At 36.8% G+C, this 11,973-nt stretch overlaps 1 non-coding gene across 1 annotated transcript; it reads right to left on the bottom strand.

Moving 5' to 3' along the window:
* On the bottom strand, positions 1-104 carry LOC127743574 (small nucleolar RNA R71). The gene has a single exon (XR_008004959.1). It is a non-coding gene; the product is annotated as a small nucleolar RNA R71 (small nucleolar RNA).
* Between the last annotated feature and the right edge of the window lie 11,869 nt (positions 105-11,973).

Here is an 11,973-nt window from a genome sequence, read left to right as displayed (position 1 = left end):
AAGTTTAGAGTGGAAGTCCAAACCTTCAAATAGAAGGAAGGTGAATCCCTCTATGAAGCTTGGGAAAGATATAAGCAATTAACCAAAAGGTGTCCTTCTGACATGCTTCCAGAATGGAGCATCATATGTATATTCTATGATGGTCTGTCTGAATTGTCCAAGATGTCATTGGACCATTATACTGGTGGATCTCTTCATCTGAAAACCAGTGCATTGAGATGGTTGTAAATAACCAGTTCATGTACACTTCTGAAAGAAATCCTGTGAATAATGGGATGACTCAGAAGAAAGGAGTTCTAGAGATTGATACTCTAAAGGCCATATTAGCTCAGAAAAAAATATTGACTCAGCAAGTCAATATGATTTCTATGAATCTGACTGGATTGCAAGCTGCATCTGGCAGTGCTAAAGAGGCCTTCTCTGAAGGAGAAGCTTATGACCCTGAGAATTCTGCAATAGAAAAGGTGAATTACATGGGAGAATCCTATGGAAACACCTATAATCCTTCATGGAGGAATCATCCAAATTTCTCATGGAAGGATCAACAAAAGCCTCAACAACAATAATGGTGGGAGAAATAAGTTTGGCAATAGCAAACCTTTTTCCATCATCTTCTCAGCAACAGACAGAGAATTCTGAGCAAAGCTTCTCTGGCTTAGCAAACATAGTCTCTGATCTATCTAAGACCACTCTCAGTTTCATGAATGAAACAAGGTCCTCCATAAAAAATTTGGAGGCACAAGTGGGTCAGCTGAGTAAAAGAGTTACTGAAACTCCTCCTAGTACTCTCCCAAGCAATACAAAAGAGAATCCCAAAAGAGAGTACAAGGCCATAACTATAACCAAAATGGCCGAACCTAGAGAGAGTGAAAAAACAGTGATTTCCAGTGAGGAAGACCTCAAGGGATGTCCACTGACCAATAAGGAGTCCCCTATTGAGGAACCAAAGGAATCTAGGGCTCATACAGAGACCATAGAGATTCCACTGAACTTACTTTTGCCATTCATGAGCTCTGATGAGTATTCTTCCTCTGAAGAGGACGAAGACACTGTTGAAGAGCAATTTGCTCAGTATCTAGGAGTAATCATGAAGCTGAATGCCAACTTATTTGGTAATGAGACTTGGGAGGATGAACCTCCATTTCTCATTAATGAACTGAATACATGGATTCAGCGGACATTGCCTCAAAAGAAATCGGATCCCGAAAAGTTCCTAATACCTTGCACCATAGGCCCCATGACTTTTGAAAAGGCTCTGTGTGACCTGGGGTCAGGTATCAACCTCATGCCACTCTCTGTAATGGAGAAACTAGGGATCTTTGAGGTACAAGCTGCAAGAATCTCACTAGAGATGGCAGACAAATCAATGAAACAGGCTTATGGACTTGTAGAGGATGTCTTAGTGAAGGTTGAAGGCCTTTACGTCCCTACTGACTTCATAATCCTAGACACTGGGAAGGATGAGGATGAATCCATCATCCTTGGAAGACCCTTCCTAGCCACAGCAAGCGCTGTGATTGATGTGGACAGAGGAGAGTTAGTCCTTCAATTGAATGAGGACTGCCTTGTGTTCAAGACTCAAGGATCTTCTTCTGTAAACATGGAGAAGAAGCATGAAAAGCTTCTCTCAATACAGAGTTAGATAGAGCCCCCACACTCAACTTCTAAGTTTGGTGTTGGGAGGCCACAACCATGCTCTGAGCATCTGTGAAGCACTGTAGGAGCTTCATGTCAAGCTATTGACATTAAAGAAGCGCTTATTAGGAGGCAACCCAATTTTATTTATCTATATTAATTACTTTTTCATTCTATTTTCTAGTATTAGTCTATGTCTTCTTTAGGTTGATGATCATGTGAAGTCACAAAAAATAGTTGCAGAATTAAAGCAGAAATAATAAACAGCATAAAAAATAGCACACCCTGGAGAACGAGCTTACTGGCATTCAAACGCCAGTAAGGCTAGCAAAGTGGGCGTTTAATGCCCAGTCTGGCACCATTATGGGCGTTAAATGCCAGAAATGGCACACAGACTGGCGTTTAATGCCAAAAAAGGGTGTCTGGTGTTTGGCTGGCATTAAACGCCAGTAAGGGTAGCAGAATGGGCATTTAACGCCCAATCTGACAGTATTCTAGGCGTTAAATGCCAGAAATGGGTAGCAGCCTGGCGTTCAACGCTAGAAATGCCACACAAAGGGCGTTTAAATGCCAGAAAGGTACAGGGATGAGAAATCCTTGACACCTTAGGATCTATGGACCCCACAGGATCCCTACCTACCCCATCTCATTCTTACTCCTCTTCACACCTTTCCATAACACCCTTCCCCAAACACCATTCACCTATCAAATCCTACCATCTTCCCCATAACCTCTTCACTACTCACATCCATCCACTATTTCCCATCATACAAATCACCTACCCCCACCCACTCAAATTCAAACCATTTCCCTCCCAAACCCAACCCCTATCACACGGATTCCCTCTCCCCCTTACCCTATATATACCCCTCCTTACTCCTTCATTTTCACACATCACAAACACTCCAAACCCCCCTTGGCCGAACCACTCCTTCACCTTCATCTCCTCCATTTCTTTTTCTTCTACTACTTTTTTTCTTCTTTTGCTCGAGGACGAGCAAACCTTTTAAGTTTGGTGTGGAAAAAGTGTTGCTTTTTGTTTTTTTTCATAACTATTAATGGCATCTAAGGCCAGAGAAACCTCTAGAAAGAGGAAAGGGAAGGCAATTGCTTCCACCTTTGAGTCATAGAAGATGGAGAGATTCATCTCAAAGGTCCATCAAGACCACTTTTATAAAGTTGTGGCCAAGAAGAAGGTGGTCCCCAAAGTCCCCTTCAAGCTCAAAAAGAGCGAATATCTGGAGATCTGACAAGAGATTCGGAGAAGAAGTTGGGAAGCTCTCACCAATTCCATCCAACAAGTCATAATCTTAATGGTTCAAAAGTTCTATACTAATGCATAGATAACTAAGAACCATGATCAAAGTATGAACCCGAACCCAAAGAATTGGCTCAAAATGGTTCGGGGGAAATACTTAGATTTCAGTCCAGAAAATGTGAAGTTGGCATTCAACTTGCCAATGAAGCAAGGAGATATTCATTCTTTCACAAGAAGGGTCAACTTTGATCAAAGGTTGGACCAAGTCCTCATGGACATCTGTGTAGAAGGAGCCCAATGGAAGAGAGACTCCAAAGGCAAGCCAATTCAACTGAGAAGGCTTGACCTCAAACCCATGGCTAGAGGATGGTTAGAGTTCATCCAATGCTTTATCATTCCTACTAGCAACCGATCTGAAGTAACTGTGGATCGGGCTATCATGATCCATAGCATCATGATTGGAGAGGAAGTAGAAGATCATGAGATCATACCTCTAGAACTATACAAGGTGGCTGACAAGCCCTCCACTTTGGCAAGGTTAGCCTTTCCTCATCTCATCTATCACCTATGCAATTTAGCCGAAATTGTCATAGAGGAAGACATCCTCATTGAAGAGGACAAGCCCATCACTAAAAAGAGGATGGAGCTAATAAGAGAGCCCACTCATGGACCTCAACAAGAGCATGAGGAGGTCCCTCATTAAGAAATCCCTGAGATGCCTCAAGGGATGCATTTTCCTCCACACAACTATTGGGAACAACTCAATACCTCTTTAGGGGATTTGAGTTCCAACATGGAGCAACTAAGGATGGAGCACCAAGAGCAACAAAGGCAAGGAAGAGACATTGAGGAGCTCAAGCACTCCATAGGAACTTCAAGAGGAAGAAATAGCCGCCATCACTAAGGTGGACCCATTCTTTAATTACCTTGTTATTTATTTTTCTATTTTTTTCGTTTCTTGTGCTTTATGTTTTGTCTATGTTTGTGTCTTTATTACATGATCATTAGTGTCTAGTGTCTATGCCTTGAAGTTATGAATGTCCCATGAATCCTTCACCTTTCTTAAATGAAAAATGTTTCTAATTGCAAAAGAACAAGAAGTACATGAATTTTGAATTCTATCTTGAAATTAGTTTAATTATTTTGATGTGGTGGCAATACTTTTTATTTTTTGAATGAATGCTTGAACAGTGCATATTTTTTATAGTGAAGTTTATGAATGTTAAAATTGTTGGCTCTTGAAAGAATAATGAAAAAAGAAAAATATTATTGATAATCTGAAAAATCATAAAATTGATTCATGAAGCAAGAAAAAGCTGTGAAAAATACAAAGCTTGCGAAAAAAATAATGGCAAAAAAGAAAGAAAAATAAAAAGCAAGCAGAAAAAGCCAATAACCCTTTAAACTAAAAGGAAAGAGTAAAGAGGATCCAAGGCTTTGAGCATCATTGGATAGGAGGGCCCAAAGGAATAAAATCCTAGCCTAAGCAGCTAAATCAAGCTGTCCCTAACCATGTGCTTGTGTCATGAAGGTCCAAGTGAAAATCTTGGGACTGAGTGGTTAAAGTCGTGATCCAAAGCAAAAGAGTGTGCTTAAGAACTCTGGACACCTCTAACTGGGGACTCTAGCAAAGCTGAGTCACAATCTGAAAAGGTTCACCCAGTTATGTGTCTGTGGCATTTATGTATCCGGTGGTAATACTGGAAAACAAGATGCTTAGGGTCACGGCAAAGACTCATAAGTAGCTATGTTCAAGAATCAACATACTGAACTAGGAGAATCAATAACAGTATCTGAATTCTGAGTTCCTATGGATGCCAATCATTCTGAACTTCAAAGGATAAAGTGAGATACCAAAACTGTTCATAAGCAAAAAGCTACTAGTCCGATCATCTAATTGGAACTAAGCTTCATTAATATTTTGGGATTTATTGTATATTCTCTTCTTTTTATCTTATTTTGTTTTTATTTGCTTGGGGACAAGCAACAATTTAAGTTTAGTGTTGTGATGAGCGGATAATTTATACGCTTTTTGGCATTGTTTTTAGGTAGTTTCTAGTATGTTTTAGTCACTTTTTAGTATATTTTTTTTAATTTTTATGCAAAATTCACATTTCTGGACTTTACTGTGAGTTTGTGTGTTTTTTTATGATTTCAGGCATTTTCTGGCTGAAATTGAGGGACCTGAGCAAAAATCTGATTCAAAGGCTCAGAAAGGACTGCAAATGCTGTTGGATTCTGACCTCCCTGCACTCGAAGTAACTTTTCTGCAGTTACAGAAGCCCAATTGGCGCGCTCTTAATTGCGTTGAAAAGTAGACATCTTGGGCTTTCTAGCAATGTATAATAGTCCATACTTTACTCGAGATTTGATGGCCCAAACCGGCTTCCAAATGCTCACCAGAGACCTTTTTCTGGCATAAAACGCCGGAACTGGCACCAATGCTGGAGTAAAACGCCCAAACTGGCACCCAAGCTGGCATTTAACTCCAAGGATGGCCTATGCACATGAAAGCTTCAAAGATCAGCCCAAGCACACACCAAGTGGGCCCCTGAAGTAGATTTCTGCACTATCTACTCATTTTCTATAACCATTTAAATCCGCCTGACTGAGATTTACAAGATGACCATAGCTTGCTTCAAGCCGTCAATCTCCATGGGATCAACCCTTACTCACGTATGGTATTACTTGGACGACCCAGTGCACTTGCTGGTTAGTTGTGCGGAGTTGTAAAAAGTGTGATCACAATTTTGTGCACTAATGCACGTCGGAGGGATAGTCTAAGTTCGATTCAGACTTGTCGGGTTGGCTGGATAACCGACAGATGAGCCTCATCAGCCATAGGACAGACATGCATCATATGCATTTGTATGCTTTGCTTGGGTTTGAACTTGTTTTGGTTTGCCTAATTGCTAAACTGTTCTTAACTGCTACTTGAACTATTTGCTGTAACTGCTACCTAAACCTATTTTTTCCTTGTCTGTCTTGCCTGTGTTTGTCCTAGCGTGCTACATTTGAGAAGGAACTTTGATGCTAAATTAATGATTGTGTTGCTTGATTGCGTGATTGATTTCTGATTGAGATTTTCTTATAAGAAAGGAAAGGTTTTGGATTTCTAAAAGATTAAACATTGTTTCTTTAGAAAGGTTTTGAATGATTTCCTATTGTTTTTTTTAAAAGATTCATAAGGCAATGATAATCACTAAGCTTGAAAGCAGTTTTCTTATTAAATATCTTCTTATGACAACTTTAAAACTCTGTGGTGAGACTGTGTGGTTAGGTTCTCACCCCCTATAGTTTTACCTTTTCAGGAACCGGATGAAGAAGCAATAAGAAGAGTTATACTGCGTTTGGTTTATATGTTGTTGTTTTAATTAGATTATTTTCTTCTCTCGTCTTTGTTATTACAAGTTTTTATAAGAGGGATAGGAGTTGTATGTTTTATATGTATATTATATTATAAGATATCATGTAAGGAATCTTGTATATGAATCTATGCCTGTTCTTATTTTCTTGAGATAAAGTATTTATTTCCAATTTTCAAAGAAATCAGTGATACGGTGTTGAGTTACAAGCTCCTATTTTAATATTAAGTATATAAAGTAGTCGTAATACTTCTTACTATCAGAGTAGCGCGGCCGAAAGCGTGACATACTGATAATGAGGGTGTTACAGTACACGTAGCATAACTCTAATTTGAATCATAAACCTCCATTCTATTTAACTGAGTTATTGGTTAGTACTACTGGTAAACTATCACATTATTTAAGTCTATTGTAGGTTGATTAAAATTATATCCTTAAATCTATCAATAATAAAAATAAACAAAAAAAGATTAAAAAGTACTTTAAATAATTAATTATGATGGCAGCACATTAATTGCATAACAATAAATTAAAATAACTCAAATTTTATCCTCTTAAAATAATTGATCCATTAAATAATTTGACCGAATATAAAGTTAAAAGATATGATGAAGGATTGTATTAAAAAAAGTTTTAATAGACCAAGGTTTATAATAAGATCTGAGTATATATAGGTGAGGTCGACAAATTTAACAAATGTGGCTTCCAACTAATATAGCAAAATTCAAAATGTCGAGTTAACGTGTATAGCTTTCAGCAGCACGCTTTGGAATTCATATATAATAATCTTTGTAATAGCGAGATAAATAAGATCCGATGATCCAATAATAAATACAAATTAGTTGATTTATCAGTGGATATAATAATTAGGGACCTAAATTAGGGTGATTAACTTTATATTTGTTTGTGTAGCTGAAAAAACAAATGGATAAACGAAACTATATTAATTAATAATAAATTACTTTAGATAGCATAAACATACTAACAGCTCACATAACAAAAGTTAACCACAAATCTGTACATAACTCAAATGATTAACTTCATTATTCTTAAAGTTATGACTACTCAGGGACTTGTGATAGCAATGGACATGACTATTTGATCCAACGATGAGACACTGAATCTAACAATGGTGCCCTTCTTCAAACCATGGTTCATTAAAAATCTACACCACCCCTTAGTGAGAAAAACCTCTTTCGGTCTGTAGATTCTCCAACGAAATTTTATCACTATATGTGGATGACCATGTTGAATAAACTATATGCCTTGGTTGCAAATTTTGCAAGAAGAAACTGTAAGGGAGAATAGGAGAATTGGTAACAAAGTGTTATATCATAATAAAGAGTATAATTAAAAATATTTATTAAACATTATTAGTCTGAATTACCATTGAATAATGCTCTGCTTGGTAAGTAGTCATAACCTTCACGATTGAGTATACCACCGGTGTAGGAAGAGGCAAGTTTATGTTAATTGGCACATCATTTGGCGGTGACATACCAGAATGAGGTAGCATAACTTGGTTAGGAATGATGGATTCATGATCCTTAACAGATGACGCGCATCTATTGATATGGGCATCCAAATTTTGAATAGCACCCATGCTATTGGACACCATATAATCATTAATTGATGAGATACCATGATAAGTAGTTGCATGTTGGTATGGTGAAAATATTGGTGTAGAATCAAAAGATTGAATCGTGAATGTAGTGGTATTGACATCAAACATCTTGAGACATGACTTTGAGTTAACAGAGAGAGTTGGACTGTAAGGCTGGTAGAGCTCGTGAGGAATATATATATCATGAGGAAAGTTACTTTGGTTGGTTAGACTTGGAATATAAAATGGAATTGATGGATGAATTAGCTCAACATGGTCATTATCATTAGTATGCTTTTCTGGTTGGGTGATTGCAGTGTTGACTTCTAATTTATCATTAATAACGTTAGAATCTATGGTAGTGTTTATATCAAATGGCACCCTAGAAAGTGATTGAGAAAGATCCTTAATGGTCATATTGTGAACAATGACTTGGTCGATTATGAACCAATTGTTACCAATAAAAGAGACTTTCAACCATCCTCTGTGGCTAAGATCATATACTTTAGACAAATTAGTGAAACCTTTTGAAATAATTACAGAATGATTCTGCTTCTCAATGGTTAAATTAATGAAATTGCCGACAGAGTCTGTGAATGTTATTTCAGTCGACAACTCCTGCTTAAATCTTTGGTAAAATATTGATGGCATCTCACCTACATCCTGATAAATAAATAAAAATGTGAGATGATATAATTACATAATATATTAGAGTGGTAGATATATGTCTAATGAGAAATAATTAGTGGAGTGTATTATATATAATCACCATGTCAAGAGATATTTCTAAGAAGAACCCATGATCTTCTGTCTGGGTAACACTACCTTCCATTCCTTGAAATGAAGAGAATTGATGCAAAGATGTTTTTAGTAAAATGATGAATTTATCCCTTTTGTATCAAAGATTAAAAATGTTTATGAAAATGAGTAGCGGATGGACATTATATAGAGAGAGAAGACATATAAAAAAATTAAAAATTCAAAAAATAGATAAAATAGAGGAATATTATGTAGTAGATATAGTAGATGGTAGCTTCTATATCTTAAAAGATGTACCAATCTAGTAATGATGCTCCTCGTGAGGAGAAAATATAAGCAAAAAGAAATAAAAGTTAATAACATGGTACATACAATCTGCATAGAGGAAGGAAATAAAAAGTAGTACGTGGTTCAAGAACAAAGGTGGCAAAAAGTGATTTATGGCTAAAGCGGGTATAATGATAGAAGCAATTGATATTATTGGTTGTTAGTGGTGAAATATGCAGCTATTATCACTTCATAATATCTGTCCATTTTATATTAAAGAAGTTTTTTTATATAAATTTTGTATAATTTTTTTTGTATTAGTAATATATATGCTATTTTTTAAAAAAATATTCTAATAGCATGTTGGATATTATGTTATAAAATTATTTAACTAAAAGATTATATGAATAACTATATTTCTAATATGAATATATCATATTTGATTTTTTTAAAAAAAGTTGTTACATAACTTTTAATAGTTTAAATACCATTGAAAATGGGTATATATTAAGCTTCTTAAAGTTAAAGAGGAAGGACAATTTCGATAAAATAAATTTAAATGGTAGAATCTCATTAGTAGAAAGGTAAAATCTAGTGACTCATACGTTCCATTTTCCTATAGATAAATGTACTATCACTTTAGAAGATGTAGTTTTGATCTTCAAAATTCAAAGAACTGGGCTACTGGTTACAAGGCCATCCGACAATAATTACGGGCTCATGGTGCAAGAATACTTGTTGAACTTTGGAGTTGCACCTACAGCGAGTGACTGTAGAGGTAGCTTTATCAAGATGACGTGGTTGCGTAATATTAAACATGGAATAATGTTCTAATCATGAGGCTATGGAGCGTTATACCAGGTGCCACATCATGTCATTGTTTGGTAAGACATTATTTGCTGACAAATTTGGTTCAGGCGTGTATTGGAAATTTCTACCTTTACTTCGTGATATTCCCAGAATCTAGACATACAGTTGGGGATCGCCATTGCCTTGTCCATTTGTACAGATCTCTGTGTAGGGCTACGCAATATGATTATAAAGATTCGGATGGGGCGTTAGCACTATTACACGTACAAATTTAGGAGCGGATGCCTTTTCTTGCACCAATTTGCCATTCCCCGGCTTTCCCGTTAGCTTGTCGAGATGAGCTCTTAGGATATTCGTTATTAATGTTATATTCATTGCCTATTTAAATGAATTTTATCCATGTAATGCTGTCATGTCACAGGTGAAATGAGTGGGATTGTCCTTCGATGAAGTATAAATAGTTGACACTTGCAATGTCAGCCAAATGCTTGATAATATTACAAATATCAATGTATGTAAATCGGTGCTTATGTTTAATTCCTCATCTTATGTATACCATGCGTGATAATTATTTTACCATATTTACTTAACCCACTCTTTTCCCATTGATACAATTTCTGTGGGACCCATATAGTCTACGACACCTTGGATCGGATTTCGTGCTACATGATATGTATGAAGATGCACGCATGTGGCTTGCATCATCTCCACTCATTTCCTTTAAGTGCATTGAGTGGTGTCCAACCGATGGGGTTAAAAGACAATTTAGGATATGACAAAACATTCCAGAGAATACGAAGGTTTTTGGAGATGCACACAACATGTTGTTGACAGGTCCTAAAAATTTGAACTGGGCTAGGAGTGGAGCAAATGGATAAACTTGTGGCAAGATAGACAATAGGGTGTGCTTGGTGCAAAGATGACTGAACATTTTGACTCGTCAGATTCTTACATAGATTGGCACCATCGAGAATATGCTGAGCACTTATAGTTTTCTGCTCGTGTGCCTCAACCACAGTCATATCAATCACCCCAGCCATGCCCACACCCGCCATCGCCTCAGCCACAACCTACTCCATCACTACCAACACCACTACCACAGCCACATTCCCTGTCACCACGACCACCACAGCTGTAGCCACGATCACAGCCTACTGAAGCTGGATGGATTCCAAATTTTGGTAACATGGACCTATAAAACATGTGTACAACTTGCCGTATGTCCCGTCCTTTGATGCACCAAGGAGTCATCACAGTCCACCATTGACAGAGGCAATGGCAGAAATAGCCTGAGATCAGATCATCGGGTTTATGCAAGATCCAAGTACATCACAACTGTCAAATGTGATGGACCCAACCTAACATCCCCTATACTAGTAGGAGCAACCTTCTCAAGTGGTGTAGCAGCCGCCTCAAGTGGTGCTTTGTAGATTGTCATTCAATTCAAGGGTACATTGACCTACCAGTTCCTCTTATTCAGTAGCTAGAGTATCACTTGACTCCAGCAGAAGCGATTGGGGTCGAGGTATTGGTCATGAGTAAACTCTGGAACTATTGCATATATACCAAAAATCGATCTTAACCTCATTGATTCATCAATCCAGGAGACAGATGAAGAAGACCAGTTTGCACATCATAGATATGGTGCATACCGTGATAAGATGGACTCAAGTGACGAGGATGACGATCAAAACAATTTTGATGATGATGATGATGACGAAAAATTATGAGCATCCTAGCCTGACCAAAGGTAATTTAAATTTAAGTCTTATAGTGTGATTGTCTTGTAGTGTCTGTGTGTAGCATAATATACAAAATATACTTGTGATTTATGTTGCATTTATGATGTACAAGTACATTAAGATATGATGTATTTAGTGGCAGGTGTGACTGGTATGACAACAAAAAAAGAATGTGACAAAGGCCATAATTTGAGGGTAGATTCACCCCGTCAAAGCCAAAATAAATATTGTTGGGAATAAATAGTATGACCACAATCTAATCAATCATGTGTCAAATAATTTGCTATTGTTATTATATTAAAATGTTAATATAATAAGCTCCTTGATTAAATTTAGAGATTTATCATTGTGATAGTGATCATAATATTGAGAGATAAATCTTTTATAATTTAATCTAAATTGTTTTTGGTCATAGGATTATTAAAAAAGGACATTAATAATCCGGAAAGATCAATATATATATAATGGTCTTCATTGGATGAAGATTAATAGATCTCATTTATTAAATTTTATATATATATATATATAGTGCAT

This window comes from Arachis duranensis, chromosome 10 (assembly GCF_000817695.3).
Source record: "Arachis duranensis cultivar V14167 chromosome 10, aradu.V14167.gnm2.J7QH, whole genome shotgun sequence".
Taxonomy (NCBI): domain Eukaryota; kingdom Viridiplantae; phylum Streptophyta; class Magnoliopsida; order Fabales; family Fabaceae; genus Arachis; species Arachis duranensis.
Note: the sequence above shows the minus strand (reverse complement) of the source record. Positions and strands in the feature narration are given on the sequence as shown.